We start from the raw sequence: 14,881 nt of genomic DNA, 5'->3' as shown, positions 1-14,881 counted from the left end.
AAAGCCTTTACCTGTGTGGACCATCAACCATCTCATCTCTTAACACATGTTGACAATTGATAATGTGAGCAGGTTACCTACTAATGACCTTGAAGCTGGACAATCAGATGTCCCACAGGGGTAGGTCTTAAAATGCCTATAGTACAGATAGAGGCCATTTGTCCATTGAGTCTGTACCAACTCTCGAAAAAGTATCTCACCCTCCAATCCTGTCCCCATAATCCCACATTTGCCATGGCTAGTTTAACTTGTCTGCACACCCCTAGACTCCATGGAAAATTTTGCATGGCCAATCCACCTAGCCTTCATATATTTAGACAGTGGAAGGAACCCTATGTAGACAAGTGAGGAATGTGCAAACTCAAAATAGACAGTCACCCAAGGCTGGGATTTAGCCCAGAACCCTGGCGCTGTGAGGTAGTAGTGCTAACCACTGTGAGACCATGCCACCTTTTTATTTACCTTTCTTTACCACCTTTAGGTAAGGTGTTAGTTTGGCAGCTGGATGAATAGTCAACTAGGATCGAATTTGGAGATGGTAGAGTAGAACTGTTGATGTCTATTTTGTTCCACAAATCCAGACGACTCAAGTTTTCTGTACAACAGCAGTAGCCTTATTATCAGACAGCCGGCGAGAGATGTTAAGCGTCTCTAAAGTAGCCGTGTGTCTGCTTGTGGTGACACTTCTCCATGAATCTCTGCCCTACACACAGAGACAGCATATTTCATAGGAATTAAACAAAAGGTTTATCAGTCACATGTATGATTGTCATCACATAGTTTAAAGTAGGTAATTATGAATTTACAAAGCTCAATGAATGTCGATGTCCTGTGATAACGTGTGAATGGATTACAGAAACTGTTTATCGTATTCTTCATGATTATGTGTTGATGGGAAGAGATTAAGGCAGAAGGGTTTTGCCTGCTGTAAGTGGGGATTCACATACCTATGCTAATATGGAGGGGAAGCAAAACATTGGGAGCGGGAGGCAGTTTAACAGGGTTGTGGCCAAGGCTATAAGTCTTGTCTGGAAAGGGCAAATCCCTCTATTTGGGGCTACAGGGGGAATCCACATGCATGGCTCCACTAGACTCTATTTCTGAGATACAGTCAGCATCTCCCCTACTGAGATGGTCTGTCTGTATTGTAAGAGTCCAGGCTTTTAGTTAATAATGCAGTAAGTCCTTTGGCAGTGGATTGTTTAACCCTTGCATCCCCAATGTGTCCTGAAAGAGAAACAAAGCATAGAACTGACCCCTCTGTGGCATTTTAACTTAATCATTCCCTCCTTTTAATCACTTGATGATCAACCAGGTCCCCTCAGAGCCTATTGTGAAAACATTTGGACAATAGTGGCCATAAGCACCGGAGCACTAGAATGCAGGAGATCACAATTAGTATTGTAATCCTGATATGTGCTAGCACGCCTTCCAATTCTCCAAGAATGCACCCCCCCCCCCCCCCCCCCCCCCCCCCCACCAGTGACCACCCTCCCATGCTGTCGCTGAACCCCTTGTCGATAGTTAGGAGAGTCTGGATTTCCTGTGTGATGTGTTTAGTATGTATGTACATCAGTGTTGCTCATGAACTCATCAAGGAAGTAGGTGCAGCACTCTGCCCCAACAATGGCACAGGTATCACCCTCCTTGGCTAGTAGGAAGTCCAGTGCCAAATGATTCTGGATGCCAAAGTCCTAACTGCAAGTATTTCTGTGTTAATTTCAGATCGGGCACTAGCCGTATCATTGGTGACCCTTTCCCATACAGTCCTGAGCTGGCTAATTTCTTGGGAATGTAAATAGATTCCTGTTGGGGTGGGGAGAACATTCCCACCCAGGTGAGGAACTTGGGTGGGACCTTCTGGATCTCGGCAATGACGGTAGGTTGCCCAGAACTCAAATGCGAGGTACAACATACCCCATGTAGCACAACCCTTCCCAAACTGAGGGAAGCCTAGGGTAGGCTTTCAAACCGCAAATGAAGTGTGTGCTGTCTAAGCTGTCAGGGTGGAAGCAGTGCCACCCCTCCCCCCACCCACAGCCTGGGAGCTGGATTATTCCAGAGGTGGCCTGAAGTTCTGTTGGGGATGGTGGACTAATCAAATATTAAATACCCATATTCTGTTAAGTTCTGAATAGGTTCGACCCAGGGGATGGTAGAGGAGCATTCACTCATTCCCACATAAATGCCTTTGGTGGGCTTCCCTTCCCACCTGAAACAAATGGTGATGTAGTCGATGGTGATGTTGAGAACTACAAGGGAGGGGGGTCTATGTGACTCATTGTAATTAGGGTGAAGATTAGGGTAGTGCTGGAAATGCACAGCAGGTCAGGCAGCATCTGAGGAGCAGGAAAATCGACGTTTCGGGCAGGAACCCTTCATCAGTAATTAGGGTGATACCAGCCCCTGAAGGAGGTCAGGTTATACCCTGCTGACTGCCACTCTTGTACATCATCGGTGTTAGCAAGGTCACCGGAAAGGCTTCGACGCAGTAGCCATTTGGCCAGTTCGTGCCAGCGAAAAGGTACGGGCCCCAAAGCGATTCCTCCCACCGAGGCATGTGGGCACATACCCAGCAGTGGGTGTCTCTCCCCATTATACGGGCTGTCTGAGAGGCTCAATGCAAAAAGGTATCATGCTGTCAATTTGGGATTTATCCTTTCTCAAGGCCCCCTCTCACCATGGTCACAAGTATGAAAAACATCTTTGTCCGTAGTTGGTGTCGGTTCCACGCTGACTCGTTTACAGTCGGTTCTGTGTATCCATAGAATGGTTTTGTACTTTCACAGCTGTGGGAGAGGGTAGTAACACCTGGAATGGTACTTTCCATCTTGGTCCCAGCTTTTTTCGTTCCCAGCCCTTTATCAGGATGAAGTCCCCTGGCTCAGCAGCGGGGTAGTCCCCTTCAGGCAGATTGTCGCTTTCTCTGTAAGCCTGGCATACCTGTGAATGCAAACTTTGGAGAGATTTGGTTAGCCCCTGTAGGTACACCCCCACCTCCTCTCCCAGGGTGTTCATATCTCGTCTCTCAGGGAGGGAGAGGGTGTGTCGGATTATCCCAGGTCCTCATGGGCTTCCTGTAAACCACCTCAATAGGAGACAGACTGGTTTTACTTGAAGGGGTAACCCTCATGTGGAACAGGGCCAAGGGGAGGACCTTCAACCAGCTTAGGCCTGTTTCCTGTTGTAGCTTTGTCAGCATTTTTTTAAGAGTACTATTTGCTCGTTCCACCACTCCAGCTGCTTTTGAGTGGTGAGTGCAGTGGAATTGTTGTTTTATTGCCAGTTCCCTACAGATGCACTGATTAATTTTAGCCACAAAGTGTGGCCCATTGACTGAGCTTATTGTCTCTGGGAGTCCTTGACGGGGAATTATTTCCCTCAACAATATTTCTACCACTGTGTTGCCCCTTGTCAGGATTGCCTCAATCCATCTGCTGAAGACATCTACTATTACCAAAGAATACTTATAACATTGTACCCTCGGTAATTCTGCGAAATCTAGTTGTAGACAATTGAAATGCCCACCAGACGAGGGAGTAGTCCCAGAACTGCAGGGCATCCCTTTTCCAGCATTTGTCTTTTTGCAGACTGAGCATGCTTTGGCTCATTTCTCAGCCATTGTTTTGGGAACCGGGTGCCACCAGATTTGTAGCAAAGTGCTGACCATTCCCTCCTTGCCTATGTGTGTACAGTTCTGTACAATATCCATCAAGATTGGTAAAAGCAAAGAAGGAACGCAGATCTGTCCCACAGTTTGGTATGAACGTCAAGGGTGCACCCAATCTGTGACCCACAGTCTGTGATCCACTGCAGGGGCATCCCCCCCCGTAAGTGATGTATCTCACCCAGGTCTGGTATACCCGTCCTCATACATTTTGTAACGAGATATTGCTGTGAGCCCAATGGAACAGGAAAGCCGGGTGTAAGGTTGCCTAGTCGGTGATGTCATCTTCTTGCGCATTACCCTTGGAGATTCTGTCAGCGGCAACAGTGTGAGCTGAACATTTGATCACCACTAGGCTGGATGGTAACTGTGAGGCCTGCAGGAGGTTATGCACAAAAACAGCGTTACTAAAGGGTTGCCCCGTGGAGGTTAAAAGTCCTGTATGCTCCCATAAGGCGCCATGGTCATGGGCAACGCTGAAAGCATAGCAAGAGTCATATAAATATTGGCTGAACTCTCTTCCGCCAAGATCCAAGCCCGAGTGAGGGCAAACAATTCAGCCTTCTGTGCTGACAGTGGAGTCTCAGAGCCTGCACGTTCAACCACTTCAGAATCCATAGCAATCGTGTATCCGGAGCATCGTTGACCTATGGGTGACATAAAGGAGCTGCCATCCACATAAGAAGTGAACTCTGCATGTTCAAGTGGCGGGTCTGTGATATTCCAATCCCGATGAAATTCATCAGTACTGGCTGAAGGTGCATTGTGATCATGGGGCAGCTCAACAAACTCAGTTTTTCTATGACCTTCAGAGCGCAACTTGGGGTCATTCTAGCCATCCCAGTAATAAATAAGGGCTCTCCTCATCTGTGTCCTGGTGTTCTCAGACCAATCCATGTTATATGTGCGTACCATGTCCGTGACACTCAAGGTGTCCTCTTTGAATCTGTCGCTTAAATCGTCATAAGTGTGGACTGGTCCCTTTCTGTCACTCTCGCCCATTTGTTCCTGCCACTTAGTGACTTTTTCTGGTGACAAGATCATACAAAAAAGGGCAAACAAATCCCGGGGTGTTGCACTGCCCATTTGAACTATGCTCCGGACGTATTGGTCAGGTTTATCTTTAACGATCGGAGTCTGATTCATTATCACGATCATCTCTTGGGGTTTCCAGGGGATGTAGACTCCAATAATTGTTGGCTCATCTTCTCCATCTCCCTAGGGGGTCAGTAGCTGTCTGATGGGGAGCATATTTTTGTGTGTGGGGTGGGGGTGTGTGACATGGAGATGGTGAACTCCAGTGCAAAGGTAGCAGGGTACCCCTGGTTTCCTACAGTGCATCTTAACCCGATCAGCTATACAGGTTTTCTCAGGACTCAGCACAGCAGCGGAGACGGAGTCGTAGGTGGCTCAATGGGAGGCACCAGTGCACTAGGGTAACATCCCCATTTCCCCTCTACCTCAGTATCATTCCCTTCCTTCTCAAAAAGGGTTGGTATGCCAGACATGAGCTTGGGATCCCGAGAAATGCTTAGGTTCTCTCTACAGCTTTGTTGCTTTAGCCCCTATTTCTCAGCTTTAGCTTCTTTATGCTGTTTCTCCTGTTCCCTTTTTTAAAAAACATGTCATTAATACATCCAATTTCAACATGTAAGAGATGTATTGCCTTCATACTGTCCAGAAATAGTAGTGTAAAGAATCCTATCAATTAGATTTATCCTACTCCTAGGCAAGCTTATCGAGTGAACATAAAGATGGCTACCGCAAGGAAGGTTATTCAACCTCTTGTTTCAGTGCTAGTGCTTTGCATGAGGAACACAAAGTCTCACTTTCCCTTTCCGGTTCCTCACTTGCTATGCTACCTACATGTTTCCTCATATTGCCATAACTTCTGTCACCAATTGAACAATGCAGCCACGCTTTAAAGTAACCATGAGGCAATGACACAGATCACTGATAATGTGCAAAGGTATAAAGCCTTGCCAATTAATTAATTAACTAACTGTGATAATGCAGTACAAATGCAGGACAGTACAAATTATTTTAAAATATTGAGTAATAAGCACATTTAATGAGAGATGGAAACTGAACAAGTGACTAGGCATTGCACTGTGAAATAATAGGAACGAACAAACAGATTTCAAAGTCACAGAAATGATTCAATTCTGCTTCGTGTTCTATAAATGAAATTGTAGCAAGATTGTTCAATTACATGCATATCCCACTCAGCTGACCAAATCACAAGTTTTTTCCTATTAAGTAGGAGTTTTGTTAAGAGTCTTAAATATAAACTGGAAATTAATTTAATCAGTTTCTAATTCTGAACTCCATTATAATTACCTGGTCCTAGTCTTTCAATTGAAATCCCCAATTTGTTTTTTTTTCAAGCTGTTCTGATCAGTCATTGCTCATTTATAATGTGTAGCCAATTGGGAAGGTATATATACTATAGCAGACAGGACATAGAATCTATGAGAGAAAAGAAGGGATAAATAAGGGGAAGAATGATGCAGAAGTATATGATGTGGAGGTACTGGTGTTGGACTGGGGTGGACAAAGTTAAAAATCTCACAACACCAGGATATAGTCCAACAGGTTTATTTGGAAATACTAGCTTTCAGATGACTGTTCCTTTATCTGGTTACCTGTGTGATTTTTAACTTTCCAGAAATATATGACGGGTCAGAATGCTGAGAAAGTGATGTTTATGGCTTGAAGTGAAATTTAAGACTTGGATTAAAGGAAGGTGTACTTTATTTCAAAAAATATATAACATGAGTTCAGTATTGGATTCAATGGATCTGAGGCTTAAAAATGTGTGGCAAAGTTAAAGCATTTGAGACTTCGGGTTCCTGTGTCTTCTCAAAAGACTATGGTGAATTTATTTCAATTTCAAACATTTTAGATGATTTAAGATTCAAGTTACTGAGTAAGAGTGACAGTGTAATGTTAAAGTTAAAACACATTACTGCAACTGTAGATGAAGCTTTAGTCTGCTTTAAATTCCAAGCTCTCACACTAAGTTGCTCCTCTTACAAAAGAAGCAATTACAATGTGGTCAGCTCCCAGGGAACACAGGGGGCCTTGACTGCAACAGACTATTGACATGAAACAGTTGCTGTGTGTGGTCCGACAACTTGCACTTTAAACAAACCAATTACCTTGAAATTGTAATATCCCACATAATGATTTCAAAAGCCAGTTTAAGCTAAAACCATAGAATCTATAGCACCAGTTTAACCGCTAAAAAGGTTGGGGGAGGGGAGCAAGAGAATCAACGTACATAATGCATATTAGGATTGTGTTTGGAATGTTATCTCAACATGAAAGGGTACTTTAAAATCTCTGACGAACAGAAAGAAGGTGCAATAATCAAAGTGAAGATTCAATGATCATTAAAGTTTCAACTATATAAGGGGTCCTACTTACAAAACCTGGCTTAGCATTCAGATAGGGCATAGAACTTACAGATTTATGATAACCAGTAGCACGTCCATGTGTGGGTGGGAAGCAAAGACCAGTGGAAATACTGTACACAGATCAAGGAGTGTAAAGAAAAATAAGAACTCAGAGGCTGAGGGGTGACCTTATAGAGGTTTATAAAATCATGAGGGACATGGATAGGGTAAATAGACAAGGTATTTTCCCTGGGGTGGCAGAGTCCAGAACTAGAGGGTTCAGGTTTAGGGTGAGTAGGGAAAAATTTAAAAGTGACTTAAGGGGCAACATTTTCATGCAGAAGGTGGTGCGTGTATGGAATGAACTGCCAGAGGAAGTGATGGACATTGGTACGATTACAACATTTAAAAAGCATCTGGGGATATGTATATGTGTAGGAAGAAGGGCTTAGAGGGATATGGGCCAAGTGCTAGAAAAAGGGACTAGACTAGGTTAGGATATCTGGTCAGCATGGATGACTTGGACCAAAGGGTCTGTTTCTGTGCTGTACATCTTTATGAATCTATGACTCTATGACTGGTGTCTGCTATGTTCTCTCTTCACAGAATCAGGAAATAGTATTAGTGATATGTTTGGAATTTGTGATTGCACAGGAACCAAGTGGCTTGCCAGGGGACCCAACTAGGCCTGTTCTATAGGAACTTGAACAAAGCTTGCAATCATGAGTGTGGGGAATAACTGTCACGGTTAACAAACTCAAATGGCTAAGGAGTAGCTCAGGACAGCTGGGAATCGGGAATTGCAGTGTCTGAGTGTTCCAAAGTGCAGCAATGAAGGTTTCTTTTATACTTAAGCTGATATGTTTAAATCTGACGACAGTATCCTCCCCTGCACATTTGATTTTATAATCTTAATTATAGCTGCACTTGTGTCAGATTAAATATTACTCAAGCTGTCAACCTGTCTAACCACTATGAGTATTGTCACATTTTGGACAACCTGTTTAATATTTGTAACCTGACTGAGAGAAACCACTAAACTCCACTGAGTGCACATGTACACATGGCCCAATTGCTAGAGTCACTGATTCAATTGTAACCATTAATTTTAAAATATATATTTGTCGAAGGGCTAATCTGTATTTACTAATGAATTAAAATCGTCAATATAGCAAGCTCGTTGACTTTTAAATGAGCTTGAGCAAAGCATTGTTCAAAAGGAATTTCCGATTGATGTGAATTTAAATGTTACAGCAAAACACTTAAAATTACAAGGATCATAGGAGATAGCAATAAAGGACTGACCCAAACATATGGCTTGCTGCTTGGGAATAGAGAATGTCTGCCCACATCCCTTAGGGATAGGGATGAAAATGATATATGATTTTATTACCATCTTAAATTATATCCTTGAGATTTCCAGTGCTGCCACAAAGTGATGATATAATGTGTCGGAGAGGAATACTGCTTGAAGTCTAGTGAACCTCAATATCAGTACAGTATCATCCATTGCTCAGTGAGCAATTCAAGTCTCTGCTTTCAAACCAGATCCCAGAGATGCTTGGACATTTGGTGATGACTAACATCTTCCCTCACCGTTCCTCCCTCCCTTCCCCGCAACCCTCTCCCCAACTTTCCCCTCTCCCCCAACACAACCATAGGAAGTGGATGAACATAACTGATGATCTAACTGAGGACTTGCTGAGATACCTACTTCCCAAGGAGAAACAAATCCTGAAACTGCTGGAATGTCTATGGAAAATGAAGGGATAGGCCTGGACAGCAATGAAGCAATATCAGTGAATCCAATTAGAAATTGAACAACCTGTAGAGAATGTGAGGCTGAACTAGATTTTGCAAGGCAGTGGCTGAGGATTTGGGACTAGGGTATTAAGTTGGATGCTCGTCCCTGGATTAGAATTTCTTCCCATGTACTGGTGGTGGTGCCACTGGAAATCACTATTGACTGTGGAGTTGCTGCTGGCATTGATGGTAGGGCTTTTTGGGAGGTATGAGCTATAGCTATGCAAATTAATTGGACCTCACAAATGTAACCTACTGACTCACCAGAAGAATCCAGGATGAGGAACAAGAACCACCAAAGATTATGACTTCCTTGGGCACAGCCAGTGGCTGAAAATGGAGGGGGTGGGGATAAAGGTGTGGGGGTGCGCAAGCTGTGAATGCCCATGGGTATAGAAATTAATTCAACAGCTAGAAATGTGTATGTATGTACATAGCAGCTTGAGAGGTTGGTGTAGGACAATGCTTCCCAATCTTTTCAGTATCGAGGCACACTTCAACGAGTCAAGCAATGAATCCCATGGCACACAGACAGGAATTCCTTTCTCCTGCCCATGCCCAGTGATGAATGTTAGCAGATACTTTCTTCAATAAGACACTGAGGCTCCAGATGAGATCAGAAGCATGCAAGAGGCCTTGGTCTCAGATAAAGCAGCACTGCTTCCTGAAAGTTTCACAGCACACTTCTCACTTTGTTGCGGCACACCTATTGAAAACCCACTGGTGTCGGATGACAACTGATTCAGGCTTTAAGGTTTAAAACAAAATTATTGAATGTAAGCTTACTTCAGAATGGCTCAGACATAGGGGAGACATGAACCACTTAGTTCTACAAAGAGACAATTATCACAGTGTTTTGAAAAATCCAACTTTAAAATTATAGAGCGCGATAATTACTGTAAATAGGAGTCTGTTTGCAGTTTCAAAGGGCATGGTCACTGGACATGGGCAAAACAGGAAGTTGATTAGCCTACAATGGAAAGCATTTATCCCAATCTGGGACGGAGTTAGTTCTTTTAATCAAACATTGATACTGTAACTGCCTTGTATAGCCTATGGTCATGTGACAAAGTGAATTAAAATATTAATGAACTGTTGCTTGATGAACAGCCTCTTTCTTGAACTGTGTCCCCCATAAAGTAAACTAAAGTCTTTACCTTGTTTGAATTCCCAACAACTCTGTCAAATGATTGTTGAAGCATTACAGCAAAGCCACTTAAGGAGCGGATTGGTATGTGTGATTTGGTTATGAAAGTGTGGAGGATGGTGATTTGTACAGATATTATAACATGTTCAGTCCATACTCTGCTGCCAATTAGAATTCACTGCTGTGAAAAGAAGTGAAATTGAATAAATGTGCAACCATGGCTTTTGTTTTTAATCGACTGACCCAACTCTCTCTCTCTCTGTCTGACTCTCTCCCTCTCTGATCCTCACCCTTCTTCAGGGGAACAGCCCCCAGCATATCCTAAACGATCTAATGTTTTTACGCAGAGTGTGCTTCATGTATGGAATGAGGAAGTGGTGGAGGCTGGTACAGTTACAACATTTAAAGGGCATCTGGATGGGGACATGGACAGGAAGGGTTAAAGAGAGATATCGACCAAATGCTGGCAAATGAGATTAGTATAAGTTAGAATATCTATATGGACGAGTTGGACTGAATGGTCTGTTTCTGTCCTGTACATCTCTGTGACTCTGTAACTTGGTAAATGTTGTGTGCCAGCTTAATGTTTGTTTCTGTGGGTGTTATTACTTATTATTAAGTAACAATTTAATAATATAATACCTTCTTTGCTACTTTTGTGGGTAGACTCAGCTGAAACAATCTTCAATGGGCTAACCTGGCGATAGTAAATGGATGACGCTGGATTTCAACTTTCTGATTAAGTATTTAGTCTTTGAAACTCAACATTTTTTATTTCAAAGATATGCTTTATTTATAAATCCATCTGTAAGTATATGTAAATGTTCTAAATCAGGTCTGTACAGTCTTTGCAGAGACTGAAAAAAGCAAATAAGACATTGGAATATTGACATTTCTCAGATCTCCTCACAGTTGCAAAAAGCAAAGACATTTTTATTTATGCTGGAAACTGCTTCTGTTCATTTGGAGGCACCACGAGGATCTGACAACTAAACTGACCCTTGTTATACTTTGGCAGAAAAACCCTGAACGATGGATTTTCCTCAACGCGCTTTGGTAACACTTGCCCCAGGCTTTAGTTATTCCTTCAGCAGTATGTTGTTTATTTATAAATTTCAAAAATATATTTTGTTCATAAAAATATCTTTGTATACATACATAGTCACTAAAGCAGTTCACTTCTGTACAGTAGCATGTAGGGAGTAAGAACATGAGAAAGTTCAAACCTTAATCTGCAATCCCTTTATACATCCATCTCCCATCAGGATGGTCTCAGGGCTCTCCTTTTCTTCCTGGGGCAAAGACCTGAACTATTCCCACCTGTCATCGAGCTCGCCCCACCCTAAACAGCTTCTCTTTTAACTCCTCTCATTTTCTTCAGGTCAGAGGGGTGGCCATGGGTATGCACATGGGCCCCAGTTGTGCCTGTCTCTTCATGGGGTAAGTGGAACATTCCTTGTTCCAGTCCTATTTCAGACCCCACCCACAAATCTTTCTCTGATATATTGATGATATCATCAATGCTGCTTCCCTCTCTCACCCAGAATTGGAAAAGTTAATTAATTTTGCTTCCTGGCCTCACCTTCACCTTGTCTATCTCTGACTCCTTCCCTCCCTTCCTTGAAATCTCTGTTCCACTTCTGGGGATAGACTGGCCACTATTATCCACTGTAAACCCACTGACTCCCACAGCTACCTGGATTATACATCCTCACAGTCGAGAGTGTAATTATAGAAAAGCACAGCCAGTCAGGTAGCATCTGAGAAGCAGGAAAATCAATGTTTCGGGCATTGATCGATTCTCCTGCTCCTTGGATAGTGCCTGACCTGCTGTGTGTTTCCACCTCCACACTCTTGACTCTTATCTCCAGCATTTGCAGTCCTCACTTTCTTCTATACATCCCTACACCCTGCTTCCAAAAAAAGACTCCATTCCATTCTCCCAGTTCCTCTGTCTCTGTTGCATATGCTCCAATGAGGCAAACTTTGTCAAGGGAGCCTCCAAAATGTCCACTTTCTTCCTCAACCAAAGATTCCCCAGCACTGTTGTCGACAAGGCCCTCTACTGAGTCTGACCAATCTCCTGCACTTCCATCCTCACCCTCTCTTTCCTCCTGCAACAGCGATAGGGTTGCCCTTGTCCCTACCAGCCCACCAGCATCCGCATTCAGAGGATCATCAGGTTCCAGTTTTACCAGCTCCAGTGAGATGTCACCATCAGACACATATTCCCCTCCTCTCCCTTGTCTGCCTTCTGTGGGACCATTCCTTCTTGGACACCCTGGTCCACTTTTCCTTCAATCCCAACACTCCCCCACAGTCCCACGGCACATTCACATGCAACCGCCGAAGGTGTAACATGATGGCAGTCAGGTACAGGTTGGTTTATTAATATAGATATTGTTACTAAGATTATGAGGGAGACCTGGATGCTAGGTCAGCCTCCATCAATATCCACAGCTGTTTTCGCTCCCTGGTTCAAACAATATCATCATAATGGGTGGTGCTTAATGCATGTATCAGTATTAACCCTTTCAGAGCCTAACACCTCACACAGCAATAAGAGTAAGTAAGATTAGAGGCCTCACACATTCAAGGTATAAAGCTGCTTATTCTGCCTTCCCAGGTATTCTGCAGCACAACATTCCTTACATAAACCAGGCTTTCATTTCTTTGTTCAGAAGGGATTACAAAATGCCAGGAAGAAGCAAGGAACCAGATGTGGTCCTTCGGTCATCTCCATTTTGACAGCCTCAGAGGAGGAGACGAGGAACAGAATTTGGTCATTGGTGACAGACAGATGGGAATTTTGCAGGTACCTGCTGACAGAATGTAATATTACATGTTCACACGGCATACATTCACCCCCTTCCTCAGACAGAACACTGCATGCCATCTTCTGTGTGATAGCTGAGTTTACTGCTTTACACCACTGCATGGTCCAAAACCCGAGACATTGGAGCACACCGAGCGAGGAAGCCAGCAGCCTGCCTCAAATCTCTCGGATACCTCACTTGTTGGAAAAAGGAATTGTCAGCTTGTGAAATCAGTGCACATAATGTTAAAGTTGGAATCCTGGGTTAAAAACAGTAGTCAATGAACACTTACTGCATTGAAATTGCAGAAATGGCAAAGATTCCTGCATGTTGAAGAATGTCCTCAGTTTAAAGGTTAAAATTGGTGGCATCCTGTCTGACTTCTGGTCACTGCATTTTCTGCTGTTTTAGCATGGCATCTGTATGGAAAACCATACATACTGGCGGTTAAATTCTGTTCCGGGAAGAATACAGCACAGAAGGACATGCAGCCCATCACACTGGGTTCTCTCTCCTTTATAGTAGGGTTACTCAGTGTGGAAGAAGCCAGTTCGATAACAAACAGTTAAAAGGAAACAGGACAACAGATTAGCTTTGAGTGCTGCCAGCCCACACTATAAAAAGGAACAGGACAGAAAGATTTCATCTTACTGCAAAGCCAGAAATCCCCAAATCTACTGTTCAACTCTTCACAAATCACTCCTGAGACATTGAACGAGGTACTCAGTTCAGAAGAAGATTTATACCACACTCAAAACATTGGCTCTGACCGGAGCAGTGAATCTCTGTAAAGGCACTCCTGAGAGTGCAGATGGGTTGAAAAAAATCTGAGGATTATTGGGATTTTGTACGTAAAGTAGGAGTGGCTACATTTCCCCAGGGTCATTTGAGCAAACCTGTAGTGATACTGAGACATAGTGGGGCTGGGCAAACTGTACTGCTGAGAAGGGGCATGGGCTTCCCACTGGAGAGTGTATGGTGTTGGACAGAGCATCCACAGCAATCATTTGAGTGACTCATTGACATACTCATTGCATCGGAGCTCTTACACATTATGGCTCTGAGTCTTCTAACAAATGGAATGCAGCATGTACAGGTCTGGGAGCTGTCTTATTCAGCGTGATGGGATCAGATAGTCTGGCCATTATGCTCTTCGAGCTCTGACTGACAACAGAGCAATGAAATGCTGTCATTCAGAAAGAAATGCTCACAGTGATGTGTATTTGTGAGAAATTCTCTGATCACATCTTAGCTTGACCACTTAAGGTTGAAATTTTCTGCAAGCTTTTAGTGACTTCATTGAATGCAAAGGAACTTGCAAAGTTATCAACCAGAATCCAGGGATATTAAATAAGAAAGAACCCCAGAAAGACAAGCAGAAAAGCTCACCAGATCTGGTAACATCTGTGGAGAGAAATCAGAGTTAACATTTCGCGTCGCGAGACCCTTCCTCACAACTGTTCTGAGAAAGTGTCACTCGACCCAAATGTTAACTCTGATTTCTCTCCACAGATGCTGCCAGACCTGCTGAGCTTTTCCAGCAATTTCTGTTTTTGTTCCAGGGATATTAATTTGTGTTGATGCAATATGACACCGTACAGAATATGTGAAAGGTTAATGGCAGTCTATAGATGGCATTCTGTCAAGGATTCCATTCAACTGTCCACAGAAGGAAGACAGAAAACCTGTTTTTGTTCCTTTAACCAAGTGATATTTGCCAACAATAGTGAAGAATTTACTGCAATTTTCTGAGGCTCAATTAATTTGATTTTTGATTTTTATTTGATTTATTATTGTTGCGTGTACTGAGACACAGTCAAAAGTACTGTATTGTGTGCTAACCAGACAGATCATACCTTTCATACGTATATCAGGGAAATAGAACATAATGCAGAATATAGTGTTAGAGCTACAGAGAAGGTGCAGAGAAGTCTGTCCATAAATCTGATAACAGTGGGAAATAAACTGTTCATGAATCTGTTGGTATGTGTTTTCAAACTTTTGTATCCTCTGTCCGATGGAAAAGGAAGGACGAGATATACTCGAGGTG

This window comes from Chiloscyllium plagiosum, unplaced genomic scaffold, assembly GCF_037043375.1.
Source record: "Chiloscyllium plagiosum isolate Xiang-an unplaced genomic scaffold, Cpla_swu_hap1 HiC_scaffold_12, whole genome shotgun sequence".
In the NCBI taxonomy this organism is placed as follows: Eukaryota; Metazoa; Chordata; class Chondrichthyes; order Orectolobiformes; family Hemiscylliidae; genus Chiloscyllium; species Chiloscyllium plagiosum.
This window is presented reverse-complemented; position numbering follows the sequence as displayed.